The sequence below is a fragment of the Pongo pygmaeus genome, chromosome X (genome assembly GCF_028885625.2).
Source record: "Pongo pygmaeus isolate AG05252 chromosome X, NHGRI_mPonPyg2-v2.0_pri, whole genome shotgun sequence".
NCBI lineage: Eukaryota > Metazoa > Chordata > Mammalia > Primates > Hominidae > Pongo > Pongo pygmaeus.
This window is the reverse complement of record NC_072396.2, coordinates 46,571,583-46,582,762: the sequence shown is the minus strand read 5'-3', so window position 1 is coordinate 46,582,762 and position 11,180 is coordinate 46,571,583.

Sequence of the window (11,180 nt, the reverse complement as noted above, 5' to 3'; positions counted from 1 at the left end):
TCTCTTTTAGTTTTCACCATTTCCCTTTCCTTCACTAGATTGAGGGTAGGACTATCAGAAGGAAGACTAAATGGCTCATATGGGCTGGAAGGGCTTTTGACTTTGGATGATATTTTTCTGGGGTTTTAACAGAGTATGTAGTGCATTCTTGCATGGAGGCACATCTAGAACTGGGGATTACTTTCTGCTTAGGAGGTGTCTCTACTTTGAAAGGGCTAAGAGGTACCAGGGCAAGCTTCAGAAGGCAGGAAGAAGAAAGCTCACAGCTTTAGGTTTGCCTGAAACTCAAAGGTAAAAGGTGAAGATACAGCAACCTCACATACTTAGATTTTCCCAAAGCAGTCTTGATTGTTATTATTTTGGGTAATTGTTTAACCATGTGTCAGATGGTGGGTCTTCTCGGCAAACTAATAGAAGGAATCTTCTGCCACCCAATAAAGAGCATATGTGAGAAATCTACAGCAAAGATCCTTCTTAATGGCAAAATACTAAACATTTTTCCCTTAAGATCAAGAACAAGGAAAAGATATCTGCTCTCATCGTTTTGATTCAGCACTGTTTAATAACTCCTAGCCAGTGAAATAAAGCAAGAAAAAGAAATGTAAAAATGTAAAAAGTGGAAAGAAAAATTAAAACTTTACAGACAAAATGACTGTACATAGAAAATCCTAAATAATCTACAAAAAAAAAAATCCTGGTAAAATAAGTGAGTTCAGCAAGGTTGTATGGTACAAGGTCAATATACAAAAATAAACTGGACTTCTCTATTCAGGAATACATCATTTTATTGTACTTTGCTTTATTTTGCTTTGCAGATATTGCACTTTTTTTTCCAAATTGAAGGTTTGTGGCAACCTTGTATCGAGCAAGTCTATGAGTATCATTTTTCCAACAACATGTGCTTGTTTTGGTAGCATTTCTTAGCAATAAAGTATTTTTAATTAAGGTATGAACATTTTTTATATGTAATGCTATTGCACACTTAATAGATTACAGTATAGTGTAAACATAACTTTTATATGCACTGAGAAACCAAAAATTCCATGTGACTTGCTTTATTGTGATATTTGCTTTATTACGGTGGTCTGGAACTGAACCTGCAATATTTCTGAGGTATGCCTGTGCTAACAAAAGACAATTGGAAAATGAAAAACAATATCACTAGAATAGCTTAAGATGCCATCATACACATAGAAATAAATCTAAGTCTATGGATGCTTATGGTACCTCCTAATTTAGTATGCCATGAATTTCAACAATATCATTAATAAAATACCTACACCAACCCAGTGATTTCTGTCAATTCCATGCTTCCAATTGTACTTTCACTATTTACCAAATGCCTTCAATTAACCACCCAATTTGCACCTATCTTGTACAAAGTAGAATAAAATTTATTCTGCAATAACATATTTTATTTTACCAAACATTTAAAAACTACATTTTGTTACTTAAAATAATTATTTTAAAATTGTGTGCTTTAGCATTTGGGGAAATAGTTTATTAAGTTCTCAAGTAGCAAAAACATGGGACATTATAAACAATTACTTCTGGCTGGGTGCAGTGGCTCATGCTTGTAATCCCATCACTTTGGGAGGCCCAGGCAGGAGGATCACTTGAGCCCAGGAGTTCAAGACCAGCCTGGGCAACACAGTGAGATCTTGTCTCTAAAAAATATATTAAAAAAAATTAGGCTGGATGCAGTGGCTCACGCCTGTAATCCCAGAACTTTGGGAAGCTGAGGTGGGCAGATCACTTGAGCCCAGGAGTTCAACACCAGCCTGGGCAACATGTTAAGACTCTGTCTCTACTAAAAATACAAAAATTAGCCAGGCCCAGTGGTGGTGCATGGCTGTAGTCCCAGCTACTCTGGAGGCCAAGGTGGGAGGATCACCTGAGCCCGGCAGGTGGAGGTTGCATTGAACCGAGATCATGCCGCTGCACTCCAGCCTGGGCTACAGGGCGAGACCCTGTCTCAAAAAAAAAAAAAAAAAAAGAAAAAAGCCGGGTGTGGTGGCTCACACATGTAGTTCCAGCTACTCAGGAGGTTGAGGTGGGAGGATCACTTGAACCCAGGAGGTTGAGGCTGCAGTGAACCATGATTGCACCACTGCACTCTTGTCTGGGCAACAGAGTGAGACCCTGAATCAATCAAACAAACAAATAAAAAACCCAATTCTACTAATTTCCATGGCAAAGTTGTTCAAGTGAAGCTAAAGAATAGATCAATTATTTTAAAATTGATTTTCTCTGTTCAAATAAATATGAAAGTAAAATAATATATTAGAGAGTTGAGCTGAAAGTAGGGGAGCTATAGGAAATTACAAATTAGAAAATGTCCTGGAAGATAGTAGTAAAGCTCTCCTCAAAAGCTGGACAAACATGGTATAACAAGCAGTGTACTTTACCAAAGTCTAGAAAATATAAATCTTACAGAGATCTACATGAAGTGAAGATTGCATCCCTAAAGAAAGTGAGAATCTCCTAACTTTTGCATAGATTCAACACAGATCTAAGTCCAGTTTAGGACCATTTTAGATCATACTTTCAGAAAATCTAGAAAGATTTAGTAAATCTAATCACACCAGAATGTGGGGACACATGCACAGAGTGGATTCATGAGTTAAATTTTTGGCTTCATTTTAGTCCTGAATTCAGAAGCCTCCCCTTCCTCCCCCTATTTACAGGGACAAAAGGAACTTGAGACAAAATCTGTACATCTTTAACAGGAGAGAGAGGACTCTTCCACCCTCCGGAGCTCCCCATATAAAAAGCATGCAACAGCTATAGATTTGACCTGATTATAGCAATGTGTTCCAACCAAAATTTCCTTTGAAAGATACTCAGAATTTTACAAGGGAACAGATATTAGAAGTCCATCTAAATCATTGACAATTATATTGCAGTTAGGTAGGGGAATGTCCTTGTTTTTGGAAACATACCCTGAAGGAGTAAAGGACATGTGAACATTAACTTACTTTAAAATGGTTCAGAAAAAATTGTATCTTTCATAGTCATTGTTGTAAATTACCTGTGAAAATCACCTTTTAGTGGTTTCTAAACCTGAACTGGGCCTTTACATATGAGATTTCAGATGATATGTCTTATATAGAGCCACCACTTATTACATCTTCCCGTAGAACCCATTATTCTCACTGAAGCTCCAAAATTTGTCTCTTCAATTAAGCAAAGTTGAACAAACATTTTATCAGAAAGAATTTTGGAGTCACCTGTCCATATGGCCAAACAGCCTCAGGAAACGTGATTGCTTCCCTAAACTGGAAAGGAATGAGAAGAATGGATGGAGAAGAGCGTTCTTGTTTAAAGAAGTGTTGTTAGAGGATAAATCCTTAATGTTACATGTGTTTGAAAGGAGGTAGATAGAAGGGGGGAGGGTCTAAGAAGGGATAGCAGTAAAGGCTAGAAGATGAGAACATGTGGAAATAATAATTTAAAAAATCAGCATTGCTGAAGCCAGATTAGAGAGTGAAAACTAATTTCTCCTTCCTTTTGTTATAGCAAATAAAGGAAGTGGCACTGAAAATAATTCTTGTAACATCAAAACGGCGAAACACAGGATGAAAAGAAGGAATATGTCCAAACCTGGTGAGAAAATGAGCTCAAAGACTGATACAATGTCTTAAAAAATAGCAGATGAAAATTACCCATAATTTATTTGAATTGGAGTCTTACATGCAGTGTAGCTTAATTTCTTTCTCTTTGATGAAATGTGTTTATTCTTGCTGGTACTTTCTTTAGAAGATGTAATCATTTATCAAATTATAGTTTCACGGAGTGAAAAAGAACATAGGGACAGTCATGTTTCTCCTTGGAAACTCTGTGGTCTTCTATGACCTGGCCTTAAATGTCATTTATCAGCATTTATACACTGTATTGGTCAAAGCAGTCCCAAGAGGATGCAGATTCAAGGGTAGGGGACACAGATCCTACCTCTCAAACGGATGTCTGTGAAAGAACTTGGGGCCATGTTTCAAATTGTCACACTGCACTACTGATTCTTGTACCGCAGCACTTCCTTTGAACCTACTGTGTCTGCAGTCATCACATATTTGGAGTTACTCAAAGGTGAGTTTGTTGTCACGTTTTCTGTAAACATTCTACACTCAGTCATTGTATTAGTTTCAAACATAGTAGCTTAAAACAACACAAATGTATTATTTTCCAATTCTGGAGGTCAGAAGTCTGAAATGAGTCATACAGGGCTAAAGTCAAGGCAGTGGCAGAACTGCTTTCCTTCTGAAGGCTCCAGAGGAGAATCCATTTTCTCGTGTTTTCCGTTTTCTAGCGACCACCTATACTTCTTGATTCATGACCCCTTTCTCCATCTTCACAGTCAGCTTTCAATCTTAAATATCATTTCATCTTTAAATATTTCTCTCTCTCTCTCTCTTTCTCTGTCTCTCTCTCTCTCTCATCTCTGCTTCTGTCATCACATCTCTCTGATTCTGAGCTTCTAGCCTTCCTCTTATAAAAACCCTTGTGATTACATTGGGCCCACTCAGGTGATCCAGGAAAATCTTCCCCATCTTAATATCCTCCATTTATTCACATCTACAAAGTCCCTTTGCCATGTCATGCCATGAAAGTATGGATTGTTATACTTTGCGGACATCTTTGTGGACATCTTTGGGGGTTGTTATTGTGCCTACCACAGCCATGTTGTAGGAAGCCATGAATCAAATGGGTTTAGAACTCTACGGTTACTGCGTACCACTTTGTAATGTGGATCTTAGGATTTCTTAGACAAAAAGGAACCCTTAAAGAAACAAGATGCAATATCTGTTTCTTTCAGCTTCTGAAATTGTTATTAAAAGTTGGATATTATCATCCACTCCATGACTACTGGCTTAATTTTGTCCTTGGAGTGGCTTGGTACAAATTCTAATCACCAGGCTTGTGAAAGATTCCTAATTAGAATTCCTAATTCCTCACAGCAAAATTCTATGACAATGATCTCTTCCAGTCCTCAGCCTAGTGCCTATCAAAGAGTAAATTTTCAAATAATGTGTGCTGAATGAATTGAATACCTGTATTACTGGTGAAAATATTGGATATGCATTCTCTCTTGATCAAGTGGTACCCTTGTCCTGCAAATAATAATCCATAACATGCTTTATTAAGGAAGTGTTTGCTTTCTGATCACAATCAGTTGGTTAGTAAAATTATTAGATGGTGTTTGTTAATGCTGGCAAATGAATAAAAGAGATTTATAGACAACTGGCATTAATCTGCACTAACTTCCTTCTGAAGTAAGACTTTTTGCACTTATGCATCACAGATAATAAAACTTGCTGCATAGAAAAGTATTTTTCCCAATAATGTGTTTATAAAAGAAGATGAGATATAAATAAGTCAGCTAATTACATATAGTAGTCCTCAATGTTGTCAATAGGCTCTTGGAAATGGCAACTTTAAGCCAAAAGAGTTGTAAGGAACCAATTTTCCTGTAGGCTATTTGATCTAATTAGGAGTTAAGTTCCTATGGTGACAAAAACATCACCAAACTTCTAAATAAAGACCCCAAAACATTTCTACTATTAAACATTGAAATTAATGTGAGCCCTACATACATTTAAGAAACATAATAAAAATAAGTAAGATAATTATTTACCCAATTTCTGGCAAATGAGTAGCAATGGCAGTCATGGTGGTGGTGGGCTAAATCAAGGAATAAGTGTTTGCAAAGTGAACGTAATAAGGAGCACCTCATACCACCATGCAGTTCAAAATCAATCACAACTAGCGAGGGGCTCTCTGAGTGCCTTCATCCTGCAGCGTTTATTGTTGTGCATGTGTATGACTATCGTAGACTTTACAAATTTCTATTTTACGATCATTTGTATTCACTCATTCATTCATCTTCCAACCTCCTGATTCCAGTTCAGAGTGGTAGGTGGCCACAGCCTATCCCAGCAGCTCAGGTTGCCTGGCAGGAATCCACCCTGGACAGGATGCCATCCCACTGCAGGGCCCACTCATACACACACCAATACTCATGCAGACTGGGATCATGTAGACACGCCCATTCACCTAATATGCACAGCTTTGGAATATGGGAGTAAACCAGAGTACCTGAGGAAAACTCCCGCACACATGGGGAGAACGTGCAGACTCCACACAGTCAGTAGCCCGATGGCCCTGGCCAGGAATTGGTATTTTTTCTCATCAAAGTTATAATAAAATCATGTTGAATGAAACAATGTTGAATAAAATAACTTATTCAAGGACCTGCTATAGTTCTGATGTTTACCTTCAATTTCTCCTCACTGAAACCCTTGTTCAGGTCTGGTTAAAGTAAATACCTCTATTCTGATTTTGTCTGTATCTTCATCTTCTTTCCAATGAGTGGCCATGGTGGCTAATTCCTGTCTCAAGTCACACTGAGCTAGATTGCGTTACTAATTATTTTTTTCTTTGTTTCTTTTCCTTTTTTTTTTTTTTTTTTGAGACAGAGTCTCACTCTGTCACCCAGGCTGGAGTGCAGTGATGCCATCTCAGCTCACTGCAACCTCTGCCTCCCAGGATCAAGAGATTCTCGTGCCTCAGCCTCCTGAGTAGCTGGGATTACAGACGTATGCCACCACGCCCGGCTAATTTTTGTATTTTTAGTAGAGACAGGGTTTCATCATGTTGGCCCGGCTGGTCTTGAACTCCTGGCTTCATGTGATTCACCCACCTCGGCCTCCCAAAGTGCTGGGATGACAGGCGTGAACCATCGTGCCCGGCCCATTTTTTTCATATCACAACTGATAGGTGAATTGCAGAAAATTTTTGTTTTCTATATGCCAGTACTCTGAGTTAAGAATTCACATCACAATGTCTACACCACTCATAGTTCTATAGCTATTTCCACTTGCTAATGGAGATATACACAAAAAATGAAAACAAAAAGAGTGCGCTTCCACGTTAATTTGCCCTTTGGAAAAAGTGTGTTCATTTTCTGCCCGCACAGAAGGGTTTTACAGATCAAATTTGTATCTAGCAGAACACACACAAATGACTTTCAGGCTGAGTTCTTTCTAATAAATGACCCTCTCAAAGCTAAGAATTCTGTAATTTAGGCACATGCTCCGTGTCAAAGTCACCATCTTATGTTGGTCTATTAGTGGCTATAGAAGTTACTTTTCCTTGAACAATGGCTTTTCAACTGGTCAGGCGACTGGTCATGACTGGTGGGACTCCACAAGGCTAAAGCAAGAGTGAGAAGTTTCTCCTTGGAGAGAATCAAAAATGAGAGTCATTAACAGAGAGCCAAGAACCTACTAGAAAGCTCACATTCAGGAACCTAAGAAAAATCCAAAGGGTGTCATGAATGTCAGAGGAAGAAGCAGGGAGAAGCACAGAGCCAGGAACCCAAGAAAGAGAGACAGTAAGAAACAGAAATGAATGGAAATAGTAAACAGGGAGTATTAAGAAATAAAGACTTAAAACAAGAGCTATCATCCATGGTTTGCTTTTACATGTGGCCAAGTGCCATACATGGTATGTGAGTCCATTCTTGCATTGCTGTAAAAGAATACCTGAGACTGGGTAACTTACAAAAAAAAGAAGTCTAATTCGCTCGTGGTTCTGCAGGCTGTATAAGCACGGTGCTGGCAATCTACTTCTGGTGAGGGCCTCAGGAAGCCTACAATCATGGTCGAAGGTGATGGGGAGCCAGCCGGCATGTCACATGGCAAGAGTGGGAGCAAGAGAGAGAGAAGGGGGAGGTCCCATGTTATTTTACAGGACCAGATCTCACACGAACTGACTGAGAGAGAACTCACTTATCACAAAAGGGATGGTGTTAAATCATTCGTGACAGGTCCACCCCCATGATCCAATCACCTCCCAACAGGCCTCACCTCCAAAATTGGGAATCACATTTCAACATGAGATTTGGAGGGGACAAACATCCAAACCATAACACATGGGGTGGGATTTAGAGTGTTGTTTAGTATTCAGATTACTCCCCATTTGCCCTTCCAGATCATTCTCTAGCCTTCTCTACTCTGATTCGAACTCCTTTTGATGGTATCACCCAGGTTCCCTTGCTGCCTGGCTTTTAGTTGGGTTTGGGCAATCTCGGGAAGAGATCTGAAAGTAGGAGGAGAGAGATGAGAATATTTATTTGTCCTGAATTCCACCCTGCCAAGTTGCAGATTGGCAGTGATTGAGTTCTGCTGGAGTCCTGGCTCCTGTCTTGGCAGGAGCTGTGGCTCTTTCGAACAGCTATAGATGTCACTGAGTTCCTACGATTTCCCCCTCTTACTTTCCCCTTCAAACCTAAGGATAACAGCAGCTTCCCACTTACAGGTTCCAAGGTGCTTCACCATCCATTGCTGGTTCTCATTTCCCTGCTTTCACCTTTGCAAATATTCTCTTTATTGAATTGTCTTCAGAATTCCATTTGGGCGTGCCTTCTGGTTCCTGTTGCCAGAACCCCAGTTGATAGTCAATGAAATACATATATGTATATATTCTGAGACAGAGTTTCACTCTTGTTGCCCAGGCTGGAGTGCAATGGCGTGATCTCGGCTCACTGCAACCTCCGCCTTCCAGATTCAAGTGGTTCTCCAGCCTCAGCCTCCCAAGTAGCTGGAAATACAGATATGCACCACCACGCCTGGCTAATTTTGTATTTTTAGTAGAGACGGGGTTTCTCCATGTTGGTCAGGCTGGTCTCGAACTCCCGACCTCAGGTGATCCACCCACCTCGGCCTCCCAAAGTGCTGGGATTACAGGTGTGAGCCACCGCATCCAGCCATCAATGAAATATTAATAGATATTTACTAGAATGGGCAAAAGTTCTAAACATTTTTGAATGGTGTTTCTATTATGTAAGCATGCATTCTGCACTATAAGTCACCATTTTGTTTAAGACTTGTGATTCAGGAAGAAAATGCTTTGTTACTACCTTTTAGTGGCTTATAATCTGCCAAGATGACAAGACTGGACACATAAAATACTGTAACACCATAAAGGAATTGCTGTAATGAAAGTAAATGCAATGAGAGAGTGAAAGAATTACCCAAGTTCACTTGGGGTTTTCAGGAATATTCTCTATTGGTAGCATGAAGAAGGAACCACTGCTAGATTGATTATTCATTTATCATCCCTTGACTTTGTAAAGACAGAGCTCTCCTTTCCTTCGGCAGACATCTAAGCAAAGACCCACCTTGCTTATTAGTGTTTGTTATATTTTTATATATAAAGAATCAAGCCTGTCTTGGGTCAGGTTCCCCAGAGCAGAGACTGAGATGAGGATTTAGATAGAAGCTATTTATGAAAAAAAGCACCTTCAGGAGAAACCAGTAAGGGAGTGGGGCAAGCAAGACAAGTGATGTCCCAGCCTTAGGCTGATCCCACACTTAGTTTGGAAGTATAAATTACACCTCTGAGTTTGTTTCCCTTGTGGCAAGGGAGAAGGAGCTTTCGCACTTCTTTACCTGTTAGTTATTGCTTATGAGCTGCCCAGGATCAGAATTGGGGGCAGCGGAGGGAGAGATGGGGAGGGACATAAGCCTGCCAGCTCTCAGCAGGTCCAGTGAAGTGGGTCCAGTAGACCAAGGGTAGTTCTCTGAAGAAAGCTGCAGGTATGAGCAGTTAGGAGACAAGCATGCAGAAGTTGGGGGATGGGTGCACAGAACCTATAAAGGAGAGTAGTGGAGGGGGTCTGGCCAGAGCACCAGCAGCAGCTGCTACAGAGCCCTTTCAGAAGCACATCTGCAATTGGTTAACACACAGTGAAACCAAATTCCAGGGGAAAACAAGCAAAATTTTCCTCCTATGCATATTTTTAGGTTCTGGAGGCTTTGGAAGTGATTGTGAATGACACCTTGCTTCTAAGGTGACAAGCAGTATCCTAGGATGCTGGATTTTCAGTGCTGAAAGTTAGCCGATCCTGGGTAATCCGGAAAGGTGGGTCACCACCCTTTCTGTATCTGAAGAGTCACTCCATGAAGAATTATCAGGTTTTCTCATGAAAGATCCAAGAGAAGTAGAGCCAGTTGTGAGTGCAGAAAGGTCACAAATTTTCCCTGATGTGGTACTTGGTAATTTCCATAGCTGTGTTGAGAGCACAAGTCCTTAACAGGGAAGAAATGGAGTCTCAACAAGGGATGCAGGGCCTGTAGAAAAGGATGAGAGGGCTTCAGCTTTGGATTTTCTTTTAAGTACAGTGATGGCTTTTATAACCCAGGGCAGCAGGAGCACACTTTTTTTTTCTCGAAGTTTTGTTTTAAGCTCCAGGGTACATGTGCAGGATGTGCAGGTTTGTTACACGGGTAAACATGTGCTGTGGTGTTTTGCTGCATAGATCAACCCATCACCTAGGCATTAAGCCCAGCATCCAATAGCTATTCTTCCTGATGCTCTCCCTACCGCTGTGCCCCCACCCCCGACAGGCCCCAGTGTGTGTTGTTCCCCCCATGTGTCCATGTGTTCTCATTGTTCAGCTCCCACTTATAGATGAAAACATGCAGTGTTTGGTTTTCTGTTCCTGCATTAGTTTGCTGAGGATAATGGCTTCCAGCTCCATCCATGTCCCTGCAAAGGACAGATCTCGTTCCTTTGTATGGCTGCATAGTATTCCATGGTGTATATGTATCACATTTTCTTTATCCAGTCTATCACTGATGGGCATTTGGGTTGATTCCATGTCTTTGCCATTGTGAATAGTGCTGCAATGAACATATGCATGCATATATCTTTATAATAGAATGACTTCTATTCCTTTGGGTATATACCCAGTAATGGGATTGCTGGGTCAAACAGTATTTCTGTCTCTAGGTCTTTCAGAAATCACCACACTGTCTTCCACAATGGTTGAACTAATTTACACTCCCACCAACAGTGTAAAAGCATCAGGAACACCTTTTAAAGATGTGCTTCTGAGGAAGACCTCAGGATTCCAAGGGATGGGAGACGGTGCAAAGATTCTCTAGAGAGACTTGAAGTAGTGGGACTGGCTTGGGGTGGAGGACTATCCATGGACCTTTCCTGGAGATTCTTTCTCCTAGGTGAAATTCTCAGAGTAGTGCATATTCGCTTCTTATTCTTTAGTGCAGAGCACAGGGGAAGATGTTTGACATTCGTTTGAATATTTTTAAAGTGTCATTGTGAATTCTATTGATGTGGTAATAAATTTCCATTTAGCAATATTCTTGTTTAGCTTTATT